Source organism: Ambystoma mexicanum, chromosome 14, assembly GCF_040938575.1.
Source record: "Ambystoma mexicanum isolate Mex_15411 chromosome 14, UKY_AmexF1_1, whole genome shotgun sequence".
Taxonomy (NCBI): Eukaryota; Metazoa; Chordata; class Amphibia; order Caudata; family Ambystomatidae; genus Ambystoma; species Ambystoma mexicanum.
The window spans coordinates 474,896,468-474,917,093 of NC_090940.1; the positions used below are offsets into that span (position 1 = coordinate 474,896,468).

The 20,626-nt window shown below is 50.7% G+C and overlaps 1 protein-coding gene across 6 annotated transcripts in view; it reads right to left on the reverse strand.

The window, feature by feature from the left end:
• Window positions 1-20,626, reverse strand: part of ATG2B (autophagy related 2B) — a 5,509,925-nt gene that overhangs the window by 3,482,819 nt on the left and 2,006,480 nt on the right. The gene's annotated exons all lie outside the window — the stretch shown is intronic.

Sequence of the window (20,626 nt, forward strand, 5' to 3'; positions counted from 1 at the left end):
GAGGAACAAGGGATGGTATTCCCCTTATTTTTTGATTTCCAAGAAAGACAGGGGATTGAGACCCATCACGGACTTGGGCGATTTGAACAAACTCCTCAGGAAGGACAAGTTCAGGATGGTTACTCTCTCTCAAGTCCTCCAGGCCCTTCAACTTCAGGACTGGTTGGTGTCTCTCAAACTCAAGGACGCTTATTTTCATGTGCCGATACATCCAAAGCACAAGTACCACCTGAGGTTCGCTGTTGGCGACTCGCACTTTCAGTTTCGGGTCCTGCCGTTCGGATTGACCTCCGCCCCGAGGGTTTTCACCAAGCTCATGGTAGTGGTGGCAGCGCACCTCAGGAAAGGGGGGATTCACGTCTACCCCTACCTAGACGATTGGTTGAACAGGGCGCGCTCTCCCAAGCAAGTCCTGGATCATCTGTCAGTCACCTGCCACTCCCTCCACAAGCTGGGCTTCTCCCTTAACTTAAAGAAGTCCCATTTGACACAGACTCAGAGGCTCCAGTACATCGGAGCAGTGCTCGACACATCCCTGGGGCAGTGTTTGCCTCCCCAGGTGAGGGCTCATCACATTCAGCAGATGGTGCACAAGTTTCAGCTTGCCCAGAGTCTCCCAGCATTCGAGTTCTTCAGATTGCTCGGCCTCATAGCATCCTGCATTCTTCTGGTGCCAGAGGCCAGGTTGCAGATGAGGAGATCTTTGCAATGGGCACTCAAGCTCCAGTGGTCTCAGTCCTCCGGCAGGATGTCGGATCCTGTTCAGGTGCCGTCCTCGGTCGCCCAGGACCTTCTGTGGCGGGCCGTCGAAGACAATCTGATGAAGGGGGCTCCGTTTTGGCTACCCTGGCCGGAGGTGACCATCGTAACGGACGCATCCCTCATGGGATGGGGAGCTCATGCCAACGAGTTGACAGTCAGAGGTCGTTGGTCTCCGTCGGAGTCCAGACTCCATATCAATCTGTTGCTGAGGGCCGTCAGGATGAAGGGGGCTCCGTTTTGGCTACCCTGGCCGGAGGTGACCATCGTAACGGACGCATCCCTCATGGGATGGGGAGCTCATGCCAACGAGTTGACAGTCAGCGGTCGTTGGTCTCCGTCGGAGTCCGGACTCCATATCAATCTGTTGCTGAGGGCCGTCAGGCTAGCCCTGAAGGCTTTTCTGCCGACTGTGCGAGGGAAGAATGTCCTGATCCTGACGGACAACACGGTGGCCATGCACTACATCAACAAAATGGGGGGGCAGGGTCACTTCCGGTGTGCAGGGAGGCGGTGCAACTCTGGTTCTGGGCAATCCAGCAGGAAGTTTCGATCTCAGCAGTTCATCTGGCCGGAGACAAAAACGAGACGGCGGACGCTCTGAGCAGGCAGAGCACAATCTCTCACAAGTGGGAGTTGGTTCAGGAGATTCTCCTGGAGATCTTCGCCCTTTAGGGGACCCCTCAAGTGTATCTATTTGTCTCCAGTGTCAACCTGAAGTGCGAGAGGTTCTTCTCGCGGGAATTTCCTCCAAAAGGAGCCTTAGGAGACGCGTTCGTGGTGGATTGGTCATTCCCACTGCTGTACGCGTTTCCTCCAGTCCCCGATCATCCCGCAAGTACTGCGGAGGTTAAGGAGGTTCGGTTCCCGGATGATCCTCATTGCTCATCGTGGGCCTCGGAGGACGTGGTACCCGGACCTTCTCGACTTGTCCATCTGTCCTCCACGTCGTCTTCCCTACCAAGACGATCTGCTCTCACGGGAGGGGGGTCAGGTTCTCCATCCAGAGGTCAGATCCCTCAACCTTCATGCTTGGTTTCTGAAAGGTTGAGGTATAAGGATTGGGACCTCCCTGAAGACGTGATGGAGGTGTTGCTCTCGGCCAGACGGCCCGCAGCAAAGTCCCTGTACCGTTGCCGTAAGTTCTGCAACTGGTGCAGGGTTAAGAATGTGGATCCTTTTGCATGTGACATTCCCATGGTTCTGTCTTTTTTGCTTTCTATGGCCCACAGGGGCCTTCAAGTGGGTACCATTAAAGGTTACCTGGCGGCGCTGTCCATATTTAAGCGCTCGTCTGAAGAGTGTTCCTATTTTAAAATTCCTTTATTTCTGTTTCTGAAAGGGCTCACTAATGTGTTCCCTCCGTCACCTTTTCAGGTGCCCGGTTGGGATTTGAACCTTGTTCTCAAGTTTCTGATGGGTGCTCCATTTGAGCCTTTGCATTCATGCCCTTTAAGACTGTTAACTCTTAAAACTCTATTTTTGGTTGCGGTCACTTCCGCTCGCAGAGTGAGTGAGTTACAGGCACTTTCAGTTAAGCCACCCTTCACTGTGTTTCTTAAGGACAGGGTTGTCCTCAGAGTTTGTCCTTCCTTTCTTCCGAAGGTGGTGTCGGAATTTCATTTAGCCCAGAAGGTTGTTCTTCCAGCGTTTTATCCTCCTCCACATCCTGGTAAGGAAGAGGAGGCTCCATAGGCTTGATCCTAGGAGAGCGTTAAGCTTTTATATTTCACGCATGTCCCGGGTCAGAGTGGACGATCAACTCTTCATTGGTTACGCTGGAAAACGTTTGGGACAAGCTGTGACGAAACAGACTTTGTCTCGCTGGATTATTTTGGCTATCTCTGAGTGTTACCGCTTGGCGGGTAAGGACCCACCGGTCAGCTTACTGGCCCATTCTACCAGGGGTATGGCTGCCTCTACTGCCCTACAGAGGGGTGTTCCTATTTGTAACATCTGTGATGCAGCCACCTGGGCTTCGGTACATACTTTTGTACGTCACTACTCCCTTGATTTCATCCGGGGGCAGGATCTGGCCTTTGGCAAGGCGGTCCTTTACTCCGCAATTTGATTGGGCATTCTAAATTTCTGTTTCTAAATTCTTTTCCCAACTCCTTGCATTGGTACTGCTTTGGGAGTCTGTCATAGATATGGAATACGTTGGAGGACCCAATCCCCTCGAAGAACATGTTACTCTCTTACCTGGTAACATTCTTTCGATAGGATGGTCCGACGACGTATTCCATATCGCTCCCTCCCTGCCTTCCCCTCTACAGAATTTCTTATGCGATTGCAGCTTACGTTTCCGCAAGGCTTTGTGTGGTCTGATTGGCAGAAGACTGGTGCCACACGTTCTGGGGAAAAAACTACAACTGAGGCTACGGGCGTTGTGCGTCCTACTTATAACATCCAGTGACGTCGGCCGGAGGTCCTCGAGGGCGGCGTATCGACGTCATCGACGCAGGACGCAGAAAGATTTTCCGAAGCAGCACAGCTGGGGTGATTACCGTCATAGATCTGGAATACATCGTCGAACCATCCCATCGCAAGAACGTTACCAGGTAAGAGGAACTTGTTCTTCATTTAGCATTAGCGCAACGTTATAAAAGCTGAAAAAAATACATAGTTGAAATATACTTTAAAAATACGATTGTCCATATTTTTACGTCAGGTAGGTTCAACTTTGTTTAAGCGTGAGATGTAACAGATATTACAAAACATATAAAGTTTGCACAGTTTAAGGAAAACAGAGAATAGTCTGAAAATCTCAAGGGGAAGGGTAATAAGGAGGATTGGTTAACAAGTGGCCTACCTCCAGTAATGTCACCTCTGAGAGATCCAATATTACTTTTATTTGCGCGAGACTTTTTGCACTAAGTCAATCAAAATTGGATTCCAGACACCATGATTCAGTACAGACCAATAAGAAAATAATGACTGTAAAATAAATCATATGGCAGCAACAAGCAACCAGATGCACCCATTGTGGACCACTTTAAAGCAGCAAAATATAAGGTAGAATATTTTCAGTGGTCTATCACTGAACATACTTTATTTACGTTATGCCGGTAAAACAGCTTAACGGGTTGAGTGCTTGCTGCTGCGATCTATGTGTGATCTGCAGTTCGCAGGCCAACTCATCCTTTCATTCATCCGAGGTCGATAAATTAGTAACAACTTCGGTTGGGATGACTAATGTATGCAAATTGGTCCTATGTAGAGCGCTTAGGTGTATCTATAAATCATCGTTATCATGATCAATACTATATCAGACTGGCACGTGTGAAGCAAGCAGCAAGATATTATTTTTGAAAGAATAATGATATATTTTTAGATTATAAACTATCAGTATTGGATGAATGAAGGACTTGAGAAGGGAGACTTGGCCGACGGCGCCGAAGATGGCTATGTTCTGAAGAGCTGCGGCACCTCTGGCCGAGGCACCATCCGCCCTGTCCAAGAGCGCAGATGCGAGTGACATGCACCCTAGCCCATTGAAGCCAGGATTCCATCAGGACTGAGGGGGCCCAGGCCGTGGTCCCCGCAGCATGCCCATGTGGTGTGAGACTGGGTCCAGTGAGCTGCGAGGGCATATGGCCAAGTAGGAGTCCTCGTAGCCGCCAAGCGTTATGGAGATTGCAGGGTCTCTCGGACATTGAGTGGGCCACTGGGCAGAAGAGAATACACGTCAGCTGTAGCAGCGGAGCCAAGGGGCAGGCCAGCGGTAGAGGAGTGACACATGTCCCGTTGTAAGACCCAGGGTAAGCAATGCTCTATAACTTTGCTCTGGCCCACTGCAAAGAACCGGGGCATTAAGGAAACTGATAGAAGCCTTGAGGAGAAGGATATTGCTTGCCTATAAACTCTAGAAACTTGTTTTTCATTCCTGAATACCTGCTGGCTACTCACATTGGTGTAGGATTGCTCATTTGTATTTAAACAAACCTTTGCCGGGGAAACTATTAACCTAAACGCCATCTGTGCACGAAGCAAAACTGTTCTTTTTCGTGTGCTTTCTATGCTGTATCATTATAAGTGAATTCAATTGCTTGACTTATATTCTGAATTTTATTGTCACCCCTTTGGGTGATTGCTGCCCCATATATGACAATGCATTACTTACCGTAAAAGCATTTCTGATGGTTGTATCTGCTTAGATTCACATGCTGTGCATAGGTCCGACATCCAGTGGTCACTGCGGAGTATTGCATTTTGTTTTTCGTAGTCGAAAAGGGACGTCGACAAGGCGTGTCTGAAATACTATCCCTATAGTGACGTGCGTTGTACCCACAATCCCTCACGCGTCGAGGTCCCTCTGTTTGTATTTTTCTGCCCTGAGGGAGCCTTCTAGACGTGAGTGAGTACAGAAAAGAGAGATATAAAAGGAAGTCTATGTTCCTTCCATCCGAGCGGGGAGGAAGGGTGGGCGCATGTGAATCTAAGCAGATACAACCATCAGAAATGCTTTTACGGTAAGTAATGCATTGTCTTCTGATGTTTGTTAATCTGCTTAGAATCACATGCTGTGCATAGACTAGCGAGCAGTACCCGGAGTTGGCGGTGGGTTATGAGAAGGAACAGTAGAGAAAAGATGTCTTAATACTGCCTGTCCCACCTGGGAGCCAGATCTCGAGTGTGCATCTAGACAGTAGTGTTTTGTAAAGGTGTGCACAGAACTCCAGGTAGCCGCTTTGCAGATGGACTCAAGGGGAACATTTGCAATGAATGCTATGGACGCCCCCGTGCCTCGAGTAGAGTGTGCTCTTGGCTTAAAGGGCAGTTCTCTCTTAGCAAGAGTATAGCAGAGACTGATGCATTGAACAATCCATCTAGAAATAGTGGACTTTGAAACTGCATCCCCTTCTCTTCCTGCTGCCACCAAGACGAAGAACTGATTAGTCTTCCTCAGTGGCTGGTTCTTTCCATGTAGAACATGACCGCTCTGCGCACATCTAGTGTGTGCAGAGTTTTTTCTCCCAAGTTGGAAGGATTTTGAAAGAACGTTGGCAGTTCTATAGACTGGTTTACGTGGAATTTCGAGATGAATTTCGGAGCAAACCTTGGGTGCGTGCGTAGAACCACCTTATCTCTGTGAACTGTAACGAAGGGGTCTAGAACAGAAAGAGCCTGTAGTTCACTTACTCTCCTGATGGAGGTGATAGCTATTAGAAAAGCAGTCTTAAGAGTGAGGTGTTTAAGAGATGCTTTGTGCATGGGTTCGAATGGTGAGCCCATGAGTCTGGTAAGTACCACGTTAAGGTCCCATCCGGGAGCTGGGTCAGCTATCGGGGGGTGTATTCTCTTTACTCCCTCCATGAAGGCCTTTATAACAGGGATCTTCCACCACGACACCTTGAGTTGGGAAGTGGTGTATGCAGAAAGTGCCGCTAGGTGGACTTTAATGGAATTGAACACTAGACCTGAATCCAATAAGTGGGTCAGGTATAGAACAATATGTGTGGGAGAGCAGTCAATTGGGTTGATGCTTTTTCCTCTGCACCAGATGACAAATCTCTTCCACTTGCTAGAATAGCAGTGGCGAGTGTTAGGTTTTCAGGCTTCCCTGAGGATGTCCATGCATCTCTGCGGGAGCTGTAGGTGTCCGAATTCTATGATTTCAGGAGCCAAGCTGCTAAGTTCATGTTCTGGGGGCATGGATGCAGAGTCCTGCCCTTGTCTTGTGACAGCATGTTGTACGGGCAGTGGAGTTTCACTGGGGGAGATAGAGACATCTCCATCAAGTGAGCGAAACATGGCTGTCGGGCCCACATTGGGGCCACCAGTATCATGGTCACTTGTTCCTGGTGCATCTTGTGCACCACCTTGTTGAGAAGGGGAGTCGGGGGAAAAGCGTAAACAAATTTCCCTGACCATTGCATCGACAGACCGTTACCCTTGGATTGGTTCTGGGGGTACCTGGAGGCGTAACTTAGGCATTGTGAGTTCTCCAGGGTTGCGAATAGGTCTATTTCTGGGAATCCCCATTGTGTGAAGACGTCGAAGACGATGTCTTCGTGCAGTCGCCATTCGTACTCTTCGGGCAGGGGGAAATCTCTGCTGAGTTTGTCTGCCAGCAGATTGAGTTCCCCTGGTACATGTTGTGACAGTAGGAACATGTTTTGTTTGAGAGCCCACTTCCATATATTTTGGGCCAGTTTGGACAGTCCTGGAGAGTGGGTGCCCCCCTGCTTGTTGATGTAGTACATGGCTGTGGTGCTGTCTGTAAGGACCAACACAGTCTTGCCCTGTAGGTGTTCCTGGAAGGCTTTTAGCGCCTTGAACACAGCTAGTAGCTCCAGTAGAATTATGTGCTTGGATGCTACGTTCGGAGTCCACACTCCGTGAGCAGTCTGATGGGATAGGTGAGCCCCCCATCCTGTGAGGGATGCGTCTGTGGTTAGAGTGGCTTCCGCCGCGGGTGTGGCAAAGGGTTTCCCTCTTTCCATGTTTTCCTTTGTCCACCACCGTAGCGAGAGAACCAAGGCCTGCGAGACCACCACTAGATCGTCCCATAGTCCGCTGGCCTGACACCACTGGCTGTTGAGCCACTCTTGCATAGGGCGCATGCGCAGGCGCGCGTGAGGTACCAAATAAATACACAACGCCATCATGCCTAGCAAGCGCATTGCTTTGCGTACCGTCACCTCTCGACCGGTCACATATTGAGGGATCTGAAACAGCATGTTTTGGACCCTCTAGTTGGAGGGGAAGACGAGGCCGTCCCTTGTTTGAATTAGAGCCCCTAGGAATTGTTTGACTTGGCTGGGGTCTAGGCTGGACTTCTTTTCGTCAATGGAGCAAAAGGTCTACAGTCTTTTGGGTATTGGAGAAGCATGTTTCGTAAGAATCCCCTGTTAGGAGCCAGTCGTCGAGGTAAGGGTAAACTGGGATGGACAACCTGCGCAGGTGGGCCGCTGCCACTGCCAGTACCTTCGTGAATACCCTTGGTGCTGATGCTATGCCGAAGGGTAGCACTTTGAACTGGTAGTGTTTGCCCTCTATCATGAACCGGAGGTATCTTCTGTGCGCTGGCAACATTAAAATATGCAAGTATGCATCTTTCATGTCCAATGTTGTCATGTAATCTCCCTGTGATAGCAGTGGGATTACTTCCTGTAAGGTCACCATACAAAACTTCTGGGGTTTGATAAACTTGTTCGCTGGGCGCAGATCTAATACAGGGCGCATGGTTAGATCCTTTTTGGGTACAAGGAAGTACACTGAATAAATACCTTCCGTTACCTGAGATAGAGGCACGACCTCTATGGCTCCTTTTTCCAGCAGTTGTTGTACTTCTTGGAGAAGGATGGCAAGGTGTTCCGATGTCATGCGTCGTCCTCTCGGGGGTCTGTATGTTGGGGAACTGTTGAATTCAATGCAGTATCCGTTGGCTACGGTGGAAAGTACCCAGCGGTCTGACGTTATTCCCTCCCATGCTGGAAGAAAGGATGTTATCCGGCCCCCGACCGGTGTTGCATGGGAGGGGACGCGAATCTTCACGTCACTTGGTGTTGTTGGGGGCTTGGGAGCCTCTGGGGGTGGACCCCCGACCTCTCCCTTTGCCCCGGCGCTGGCCTCTTTGGCTGTACTGCCCACTATTGGTCTGGTAATTGGTGGCAGGGTACTGTTGCTGCTGATTCTGCTGTTGGCGGTGGCCACGAAAAAAGCGTTTGTTGCCATAGCCGCGTCTGGTAGTGAGCTTAGAGATCTGGTCAAGAGTTTTGATAGTATCGAACTCTTTTTTAGCCATCTCCAGAGCCTCATCCACCGCTTTCCCGAAGAGGTTTGAGTCTTCAATAGGTTTATTTATTAAAGACGCCTGTGTCTCCGGTTTGAACCCTGAGTTGCGCAGCCATACATGGCGTTTTAGGAGTATTCCCTGAACCAGGGAACGTCCCGCTGTCTCTGCAGCATCCAGAGAGGTCTTTACAATACTCTGGTTGACCTGGGTTCCTTCGCCAATAGTTGATAGCAGGCGTGTACGTAGTGGTTCCGGCGCTTCTTCGGCGTCTTTGCGCAGTTTGGCCCACTGCGCGTCCGCGTAGCTAGCTAGCAAAGAATTGTTGTTTGCAATTCTTGCCGAAAAGGCAGCCGAGGATGTGACTCTCTTTGCAAGGGCATATAACCTCTTGCCCTCCTTGTCAGGTGGTGCCTCGCTGGTGGATAGCGGCACCCCTGCCCTCTTCCTTGTATTAGTTACTACAAGGGAATCCGGAATGGAATGTCCCCTGATGTACAGCGGGTCTGAGGGTGAAGGAGTGAAAAGTGTTTCAATTCTTGGATTAACTCCTCTGATTAGTGCGGGTGTGGATAGCGAAGGGATGATTCTTCTCTTCAATGAAGCGAGGAGGGGAATGGTCTGGCTGACTGGGGGTTTCTCCTTAATTACCCTTTCCACAAAGTCTATTTCAGGAGAGATCTCCCCAGTTTCCAGTTCGAAATGTGCTGCTGCTCTGCGCAACAGGGCATTGAATGTGGGCTGATCATCAATGGGAGACGTGTTTCTAACAGGTGAATCGTCAGGAGGATTTAGGTTCAGGACATCAGTGTCCGAATATACTGATGGGGATTTCCAGGGATGAGAAGGTCCTTCTTCTGGATTTTCTCCGAAGCCTTCTCCTACCATGTCTGGGCTGTCTTCCAGACCTTCCTCCTGGTTCTGTCCCTCTTCATCGTCCACAAATTCATCCTCCTCCTCCAAGTATTGTTCCTCACCAGTGAGGTCATACACATTATGGAAGTCTGAGGCTGTGTCCTGCTGGGGGTAGACTAGTCTCAGATATTTGGCCCTGGGGTCCTCCTGAGGCCCTTCTCTTGTTCTCTTGGGAGTGGGAGGGTTCTGGGTCTTCATAAACCTCTCCATTCTCTCCATGCAGAGATGGAGCCTTTCCATGGTTTCATGGGGTACCCCTGAGCGGTCTAGTGGGGGAAAATTAGTGTCATCTAGCTGAAAACGGCTCGACCTCTCCCATAACGTTGAGGAAAGTGTCCCGTCGCCTTCCGAAAAGCCTTCCGGTGTGCTGGGGGTCCCCCCGACTGAAGGGGGTAGTCCCTGTCTTTCTTCGGGCTTTTTCGGCGTGTCTTTCGACCTCTGCGTAGCGCTCGACGTGTCTTTCGGCGTACGCTTCTGGGCGTCGGCTACAACGATCCTCGACAAGCTCTCTGCGACTCGTTTGTCAGCGGAGGGCTGTGGTTTCGACGTTACGGGTGTCGATCGTTCTACGGCGGCGTGCGCTCTCTGCTGGTGCGCACCGGCCGATGGTTTGGGGGCGGCGCCCTTATTTGCCGAAAGCCGAGTCGCTGGTCGCGGCTGCGGTTGCGAGAGGGGCTTTGAACCTGAACGGTCCGAGGAGGCCGCCGGTGGAACCTGCGTCTCCTTGGGCGCTGATGCTTTCTTCGTCTTCGACGAAGAACAGCTATAGGTTTTGTGCTTATGTGTGGTATCGTGTTCGTCAGTGTCGCCGGGGTGTTCATCCCCATAAGCAGGGCGTGAGCCGAGCCCATCGGGGCCGGGGACAGACGACGAAGAGCGCGAGCGCTCTTTAGAGGGGTGTACGACTTCCGTAGCGGAGGTCGTGTTATCACATTCCTCGTCACTGTCGGTGGTAGCAGCGGCGGGTGAAGCATCGGCCTTCGACATAGCGTCGGGCCGCCCACCTCTTGACCCTACGGTCTTTTAGAGTCTTTGGCTTCAGAAGCCGACAAGCCGTGCAACCCTCCTCTTTGTGATAGAGGGGCAAGCAGCGGTTACACTGTGAATGCCTGTCCTTCCAAGTAAACTTGCCCTTGCAAAGTAGGCAAAACCTAAAGGGTGTCCTCTCCATAGCCGAGGCAATAAATCGTGATAACGACCCCAAGGGAAAGGAAGGGGAAAAGGAAAGGCATTCTAGAAAAGAACCACAGATGTCCCACGACCCCACTCTCCCTACTGTATTTGGCCTGCGAGGCCAGGCCACGTGTTCGGCAACGCCGAAGGATCTCCTCCGCTCGTCCCCTCCGTCGAAGATCTTGCTCGGCAGAGACAGCTTCACAACTGCGTCGAGGGAGGGATCGATATGTTATATATTTAAAGGAAAACAACCAAAGGTCGAGGAGATGGAATCTGCAATGTCTCTCGAGGAGCTCCGCGTAAAGGCGACCAGTAGCTGGGCGGAAAAAAACAATCTGAGGGACCTCGACGCGTGAAGGATTGTGGGTACAACGCACGTCACTATAGGGATAGTATTTCAGACACGCCTTGTCGACGTCCCTTTTCGACTACGAAAAACAAAATGCAATACTCCGCAGTGACCACCGGATGTCGGACCTATGCACAGCATGTGATTCTAAGCAGATTAACAAACATCAGAAATATTATATATATTAAACTTATGTTGTGTGATTTGAATATTAAATAAATACATCTTTACCTTTACAAATTAGCTTGATTCCTGGTTCAGTGTGACCTGGTTGGGAGGTTGTGGGGGGGGGGGGTCAGGGGGGGTGGTGTATTTTGAGACGGGTGTGATATGAGTGGTATATCATTCAGAATATTGAACTTAGATAAAAATAAATAAGGGTTTCATCGCACGCTACATGCTAGGCGAGACCTGGGTGAGTACCTGATTGAAATCCCTTAGCCAGCCCTGAAAGGCTGTCGACCGTAGACAGGATCCTCTTAGGAATCTCGAAGGAAAGCACCCAGACATCGAGACCATCGAAGCCCATTATTGTCGACCAGGGTTCGGAGGATTTCCGTGACCGCTGGAAGCCCATCGAGTCGTGTTGCCCAGAAGCAGAGACAGCTTGACGCTGTGCTGCTCGACGACCGTAGCCGCAACGCTCCACCTTTAACTAAGAACATTTGAAAGAAGGGCTCCCTTACCATCACCGTCGACCACTTTGTCCCACTGGAGAAAGTCGAGGTCACCGACAGCTGAGGAGAATCCACTGGTGGGTTTCCCGCCACCTTAAGTTCACAAAGATGCCGACGAGTGAAGATCCGAAAGCCAGCCATGGTCGAGTCCCAATCATCAACGCCAACGCTGACGCCCTTGCTGGGACTCAGTTCTTCACCTAATCTTCTTTGCAGCAACAAACTCTTGACATCGAGGTGCACCGCATGCCTCGTCTTCGCAGGACGTTCACGATTGATCGTCGATGAGCACCGCAAAGGCTGAAGCTGCGGTCTCGATGACAGTTTTATATTTCTTTGTAGGAATCTCAACGACCCGTGGCTCCTGCTTTAAAGGGAGTCCACCCTTGAGGGATCCATCGTCGAAGCAACAAGACTATTTTAAACATATGGACTGGGCTTGTTAATACACTCATTTACAGGTTGCCCAGGTGGGGGGGGGATCCTCACACAGAACTGTGTCATGGTAGTGGAACAAAGTATTCTGCCATTGTTTAACCCAACTTGTCTTCCTTCCTATGTCCTATGCTGATACACATTACTGTTTGATTAGTACACCACTAGAAACTGTCAGCAGTTGCTGCATTTTAAATAAGTCAATAGTTAAGTGTGGTACTACATAGACATTGGGCCTCATTACAACCCTAGCGCTAAGTGTTTAATGGTGCCGTAAAAGGCTGCGGCGCCGTTAAACACTTAGCACCTTACTACGAAGTCCCTTTGCGGGACCCGACCTTAACGGCTGGTCTACACCAGCCGTTAAAGTAGGGACCCGCAAAGGGACCTTGGTGCTAAGTACGGTACCGCACTTGGCGCCTTCCCCATTCCCATAGAGCCCTATCGGGCGAAAATGGGAACGGGGAAGGGCCATGGTTCAATGGGGAATTACCGTCCCGCCAACCTTGGAATGGGGTGGTAATTCCCCATTGAACCATGGCGGACCTGTTACAACACCGGCACCAACCATGGTGCTAATAGCGCCATGGTTTAGCGCCGGTGTTGTAATGAGGGCCATTGTATATATTTGCCATATTAGAATTGCCAGAGTACAAAGTGTGTTATTGATTTGTATATATATTGAACCTTATTCATATAAAGAACTGTGTTATCACATACCATAGTGTGTGGACATTCTTTTGTGGGGGGTTTGGGGACTACACTGTACTTAAAAACCAGCCCGCATCACCTCCTGAGAGCTTAAGCCTTGATTGCTCGTCCTTCACTATCCTATAGAGAATCTTGGCTGGGGTGCTATGTGCTTCTGCTCTGCCATATAGAGGGCAGGAGTGCAGATACCTCCTTCCAGTCTTTACACTTTGTCAACTTTTACAGGATGCCCTTTGACTGCATCCATTGGCAGGACACACAATCAATGATGTTGTGTTATATCCCAAGGCTCCAGACGCAAAAACTGGCACAAATCAAACAATGATATTTAGTGTTTGGAATCCTTGCAACGTTTGAACCTCCAAGACTTTTCTTTAAATAAAATATAACTATGTCAAGAGATAAAGTGAGTGGCTAGCCCTCAATGGTGCCTGTAGGGTTTGAAAAATGTACTAATGGAAAGAAGCAAGTTGAGTATCTTATACACACTAATGCTGTAACAGAATATCTGGAGCAACTACATCACTACCTTGGGGCTATAACAAGTTTCTTGAACCAGGCTGCCCTTTGAGCTTATTTGTAAAGATGAAGAAGCTGTTACAGGAAAGTATCCATTAACATATTTGTTTTTAACGTGTTTATTTGTGTTCGATACACAGGAGAACGTACATTATAATAAGCAATTCTTAGCCATTTATCAAGCCCCTTAGTCTTTTGTTTTGTAGCCATCCCTCCACCCTTCTCTCGTTAACTCTCCTTCAGTCTTCACCCCATTCTCGCACCTCGTTACACTGTACCAAGTCCAGGCGCTCGGCCGCCAGGGCGTTTACTATCGCCCGCAGCTTAAATTTTAGTGCTGGATAGCTCTCATCATAGTCCACCAGTGGTGACCAAATGTTCATGAAGCGATGAAGCAGGCCCTTACTTGCCGCTGTGATTTTCTCTGCAATAAAAATATCCCATACTTTTAGCCACCACAAGATCATCTGAGGGCCTTCCGGCGATTTCCACGTCCGCGCTACCGTGATCTAGGTGGCTAATAGTAGCTGAGTCAGGAGGGCCGCCGTCCTACCGGATCTTGGGTATAAGCCCGGGATCGGGGCTCCTAGTAAGATTGATTCTGGTTCCAGAGGCAACGGGATCCTTGTTATATCCGCGATTGCCAGAGTCCATTGGGACCAGAATTTTGCCACCACTGGGCATGACCACCACATATGTATGAATGATCCCGGGAGGCCACATTGGCGCCAACATTGGGGGTCTAGGGATGGGTTGATGCGGTGTAGTCAGAGTGGTGGGTAGTACCATCGTAGGAGCAGTTTATGGGCACACTCTCGATTAGTGATGCAGTATGAAGAGGAGCGAGTGCAAGACCAAATATCTATCCACGTCTGATCCTCTATTGCATGATCTAGGTCCGTTTCCCATTGTGTCATGTAGGACGCTCTGGTAGTGAGAGAGTTTGTCTGCAATAGCTTGTATATCGACGAGATTCGACCTTTATGCGGGGGGTCTGCGAGTGTCATTTCCACGGGGTCCAACTCTCGAGTAGCTGCCAGGCGAATTGATGGGTGGGAGCACCAGTGTCGTAGCTGAGCATATGAGAATCTGTCCGTTTCCCTTAGGCTGAAGGCGCTCTTACATTGTTCAAAGGTGAGGGGGCGTTTCCCTGCAAAAAGCTGGCCCAGGGAGCTGAGACCCCCAGCGATCCAGTTGGTAAAATACGCGGGGTGGGCTCCTGGTGAAAACGCTGAGTTATGGAATACTGGGGCAGATGGGCCCATGTCTCTCAGGATGCCTCTATGTTTACGTGTCCATTCCCAGGCTTTCAGGGTGAACTTGGTGGAGGATAGGGTGGCTGGCCAAGATCTCCTTGAGGCGGGAGGGAGGTGTAGGAGGAAGCGGAGGGGGAGAGGTTGTAATGCTCGCCCAGAGTCCACGGACAGTCATTAATCACCAGTGCAATTGCAGAGCCAATACTTTAAATGCAGGTAGACGACGCAATGACTTACAACCACACAGACTCTTAGAAAATAATGAGCACTTATACGGCTATTTATTCAAAGCTTGGAAGCAACAAGTGATAACACAGAAATAAATCACAGAAAAGACAGAGAATTCAAAAGAAAATACATCACTGTGGGCGTAACTGAATCCCTCATGTCGCCAGAAGCGGCTGGAAGACCCCGATAACAGCCAGGCCGAGAGCACAACAGCCCACAGGTATGCTGGACGGAAGCGTCCCCCCTCCGACTGAGGTCTTTGTACTTGTCCCGTCTGACCGTTGAGGGGTTCCGCATATATGCACTCCTCAAAAAGGGGTGGTAATTTCTCGAACCTTCTGGCAAATACACTTGCGCATTGATGGGCAACCGTTGGTTGCCAGCTGGGTCAACAGACGATAATCTCAAGGAGCAAAGCGCTTCCCTCCTCTAAAAAACAGCGCCACGGAAAACAGTCCCATAACTCATAACAAGACATAACAAAGCCAGCTTTCCTAGCAGAATGTCCTTGATTGCATACCAGGTTTGGAAAGCATGTTTTCTTCAGCAAAGTAAATCCAGCTCTTAGCAAAATGAGTACAGCTTTTCACTGTGGCATGAAGTAAATATCCATTATGGCTCTGAGTGCCCCCAGAATACACTGCGTACCAGCGCCATGTTTAACAGAGGTAAGCGGGATTGTTCCATTTCTGTCCATCTTGGTCGATTCGAGCTAATGAACCAGGCTTGCGTGTGGGCCAATTGCGCCGCTATCTGGTATTTCTGAAGATCCGGGATGCCCAAGCCTCCTAGATTCGGACTGGTCAGCATCGTTTTCAGTGGGATTCTTGGCTTTTTGCCATTCCATATGAAATGCAGCATTTTTCTCTGGAGACGTTGAAGGGCGGGCCTGGGGATCATAATAGGAAGGGCTGAGCAAGCATACAAAAGACGGGGGAGAAGGTTCATCTTACACGCCGCTACACGGCCCAGAAGTGAGATCTCCTGTGAGTGCCATCATTCAAGGTCTTCTTCCAAGGACTTGAATAACGGTCGAAAGTTCGCCCGATAGGTGTCTTCCGGGCGGGCTGTGATCTGGACTCCGAGGTACGGAATCGCCTCTTCAGACAGCCGGATCGAGCAAAGGGCTCCAAAGGATGTTTTATCCTCAGAATTCAGCCTCACCCCTAGGGCAGACGATTTCGTTAAGTTTATAGCAAAGCCTGAAGCCTTGCCAAAGGGGTGAATTTCTGCCAGGGGAGGACCTTAGCAATTGGGCGGTGTCTGTTGTGGTTAGCATCACATCATCAGCGTACAACGCTATTTTATGTTGGGTGGGGCCAACCTGGAGGTCTTTAATTCTGGGGTTAAGGCGGATTTGTTGGGCTAGGGCCCCCAGTTTAAGACTCTTGATGGCTTTATCCACTTCCTCACATGAGATCGGGGCCTCTAGATCATCTCTGGTCACAAGTGCTGCATCTCGGAGGTAAGCTTGTGGATCTCAAAGGGATCTAGGGGATACCGTCATCATGTCCGTGAGATGGGTCACTGCGATATGCTGCTTGTCTTTCTCTGCAAATTGGACTCTACCTTGCGAGTCCCGCAGGCCTAAGATTGCGTTTCTCTTCCTTATCTTTACCAGCTTCTCCACCAGAAATGTATTCGCTTTGTTTCCTTTAGCATTGTAGCTTTGTTTTGTTCTGGCTAGCATCTGGGCTGTGCCCTCCGCATAGTGAGCTTCCAGCTTCTTCCGGGCTATCTGGAGGGCCCGGTGGGTTTTAGGTGTCCAGTTCTTTGCTTTGCATATTGCTTCAGCTTTCTCCACTTCGACTTGTAGGGCCTGGCGGATTTGACGCTTCTTTCTGTGATAAGCCGCTCCTTGAGAGATTAGGACCCCTCCGACAACCGCCTTCATCGCGTCCCAAGTATTGGCCAGTGAGGTGTCCTCATTCTTATTTTCGCTAAAGAAGTCTTTGATGGCTTTCGCTGTCACGTTCCATAGTGCCATGTCGCCCAAGATTGGGTTGTAGAGTAACCATTTGCACTTTGGAGGTGGTTCCGGGTCATGGGCTCTTATCAATATGACTGGGGCATGATCAGAAAGGATCAGAAAGGATTCTAGGGCCAATGATTACATCGTCCGTAAAAGCCAACGCTTGGGGAGAGGCTAGCAGGAGATCGATGTGTGAGTAGGTTCTGTGCACATAAGAGTAAAATGAGTAGTCACGAGCTTCCGGGTGTAGAACTCTCCACGTATCCACCACATCTAGGGTTCAGAAACATTTGAGCAAGGCTGTCGCCATGCTATAATCTTTGAGAGCCGGGGGGTAAGATTTATCTATAATTGGGTCTGGGACCCCGTTGAAGTCTCCGCCAATTATTGTCTGACCCTCTATAAATTGCGATAAGGCTTCTTCTAGGGTTGAGTAGAACTCATCCTGCTTTTCGTTCAGGGCGTAGACCGAGATCAGAGAATATAATTGGCCAAATAGCCAGCATTTGATCGCTACAAATCGGCCTTCCGGGCACAGTAAGGAGTCTAAGATTTGGGGTCGGAGGTTCTTGGCGAAGAGTATGGCTGTTACCCCTTTCTTGGTGCCATTCAATGCTAGAAACTGCAACGGGAATTGGCTGCTACGGAGTCCAGTGAAATCCGCTGGGATCAGATGGGTTTCCTGGAGGAATACCACTGAGGCCTCCTCGTTCTGGATACGTTGTGGATAGATTTTCTTTTCGGGGGCGCGTTCAGGCCTCTGACATTGATCGTCAGGAATCAGACTTTCCGGTGTGGTTGTGGGGACTCCCGCTCCTCGTCGCGTGGGTGGGACGCTTTTGGAGGGGAGGGATGGTGGGGGTCAGGCATCATCTGTGGGTTTGATTTCGATGCGCTCTCCAGTGATCGTGTTTTATGTTCTCTCCAACGGGAGGCCAAACTTAACATTTTGGGGGAGGCCGGGGTTTCCTTTCCGGCGGGTCCCCTGGCCAACAGGGCCAATTCCGCCTCAACATCCAACAGGGCTAGGGCCATCAACCAGAACTGGGTTAGTCTCCAAGGGTGAAGAGATTGCATATGCCTTGGAGTGGGGGTATAGACCGCAAGGGTCCCGCGGCAACATTGTTGACTTTATATTATAGTGGGCAGGAACCTCCGAACTGGGGTTCTTCTGGAGCCGATTCATTTTCGACGTCCCTGCGTCCTCGACCAGACCTGATGTGCTTGCTTGCGGGGAGGCTGGGTCAGGTTCTCAGGAGTGGGAGTCGGGCTTCGGGAGAGCGAAGATCCCGGGGAAGCTGGGTGGAGGATAGATTCAGCGTCCTCCAGGCGACTAATCGAGCGTTGAGTCCCTTGGTAGGCGACTTGGAGGGCCGTCGGGAAGAGCCATCTTTATCGGATCGTCTGGCTCTGCAGGAACTGGGTCAGGGGCCCGAGTGCCCGTCTTTTTTGTAGGGTCATCAGGGAGAGATCTTGGTATATCTGCAGCAGGGCGCTCATGAAGGATAATTCGTCTTTAGTGCGACTGATCGCTGCTAGGGCTTCCTTAGTAGAGTAAAAATGGACCCTTGTTATGTCTGGAGGGGGATCCGTGGTCACTCCCCGTCTCGGGCATAGTCTATGGGTCCAGTCCAGGATCAATTGAGTCTGGGCCAAATGAGGAAGTAGGGACTGAAAGAAGTTTCCTATGTATTCTGGGAGCTCTTTGTCTGGGATGGATGAGGGCACTCCGCGAATGCAGAGCTTATTTCTCCGGGACCTATTTTCTAGGTCCTCCTGCTTAAACTCCAGTAGCTCACTTCTATTCTGGAGGGACAGAATCGCTTGTTGCATCTCTATTATGGTTGCATCATGGCTTTGGGTCATATCCTCGACCTCATTCAGTCTCTGCTTAGCCTCTGTGACTCGTTGGTCCGTATGTTCTAGTTTCGCAGTGAATTCGGCAATGCAAGATCTAAATTCTTCTATAATATCCAGCATAAAGGCCTGGATATCTCCCTTAGTTGCCAACTTTCCCTGCTCCTCCGAGGTCTTCTGTGGGGTGAGTTTCGGTGGGTCTGATTTCTTGGCCTTGTCTGATGCCAGCAGCATCATGGAGATGTCGGAGTTTTTGGTACCCTTTACAGCTTTCGTCATTGTAATGATCTCAGAGCTCAGTCTTGGGAGACCAGAATGGGGGCTCCGCTGGGTTGATCCGTAGATTTCCTCCTCAGTGGCGATCTAATGTTCCGTAGATGTCAGAGATGCAATGTTAGTGAGCGGAGGGCTCTCCGGGCGAGATCCTTCGCGTAGTTTGTACGGATTCTGCAACCGTGGGGTGTTTCGGGGCCACCAGGGCAGACAGCTTCCAAGAGTGGGATGACTAAAAAGGAAGGAAAGTGGGCCGGGGCACCCTAAGAAGTGGTCGGGCGGAGGACCAGTTCGAGCGTTGAGTGGTAGGCTTGGGTAAGTAGGCGGTGGGCTAGGTCAGGGCTGTCGATCCATGGCTGGAAGGCTGAGCCGGGCCCCCACCGCGCCAATGCCCCCTCGAAAGGGGGGGCTCACGAAGCGGCCGTCTCCTGGGGTCCAAGCTGCTGGAATGGCCCTAATTTGCCGCTTTACAGGTGTCGGTCCCCAAGAGAGGAGGGGGGGAAGTGGGGGCCAGCAGTGGACCCGATGATCGTTGGAGCTTCTCCGAAGGGCAGTCTCAGGGGGACCCTCTGGATCGATCCGGCGTTGTTTAGGCTGCAGGCCCACTCCAGCCGCCCACCGCAGGGGCAGCTCACCAGAGGCCTGGAATGGGGTACAGCGGGGCCGCTCCCCCTCACGATCAGGAATGGGAGGGCGGGAGCAGGCGAGGGCAATACTACGCCTCAGGGGCGCCTACCTGGCTCCAGGCGCGCTGCGAGGCTCTACTTCAATGGGCTCAAAGCCGCCCCGCTAACAGCTGGGCTCACCAGGCAGGCGGAGATATGGGGGCCGCCCAGGCCGGTCCTCCGCTCGCCCGTGTCCGGAGGCCCCGGGCTCTGACAGCTCCACCTCCCACGCGGGGCGAGCTCCGCGTCGCAGAAGTTTCTCGCTGTCTCGGATCCCCTCTACAGCCTCCCTCCGATGACGCGTGGCTGCACGAGGTACGCTACCGTCCGGAGCGCTGTTACGGTACCTCCAGCTGCTTGGAGCGGGGGAGGGAGGGTGCCCAACGTCACGTCCATCCACCCATGACACTCCGGCTGTTCGCGGGCTGCCTATTCGTCTCTTACCCTGTTCCATCCACGATCCGGCAGCCTCGCTGTCTAGAAGATGCTTCGCTCGTCCCTCACTGCATCAGGCAAGGGTGTAGCTTCCGGTGGCCATCTTGGATGCGGGACCACAGGACTGGGGGGGAACATTAAACGGGCTATATCAGAGACTCTCCGGTGGTCAGCCGTTGCAAAAGGCTCCCAGGAGAGCCTCAGAGTCTCATGAGTTCGAAGAGCAGAAAATCGACGTTGGATGCCCGCTACAAGGGGTGCTTTTCGCTGGATGCCACGGGACTCAGACGGAGACCATTAAGGGAGCAGCCACATCGTTGGCGCTCCAAGCCACGCCCCCATCCATTAACATATTTTAACCTCAGTATCAACTAATGAGTAATGACAATAATGCCAGAGAGGTAGCACTGAATGAGGACATCAATGATCTGCTGAGAGTGCTTCCCTAACATGCATCACACACAGACTGTCCAGGTGCCAAATAAAATGTGATATTCTAGACTCAAAAGCACAGAAGCACTCATTTTGTTTTTGCTACACATAAGGATTAATGTGTCCCCAAAATATAGTGAATATGACATGTCATCATTTTTTTTTATTTGTTTATTGTATATGGCTTACAAAAGAAACCTTTACAAAGAATTTAAAAAAAGGAAAAAGA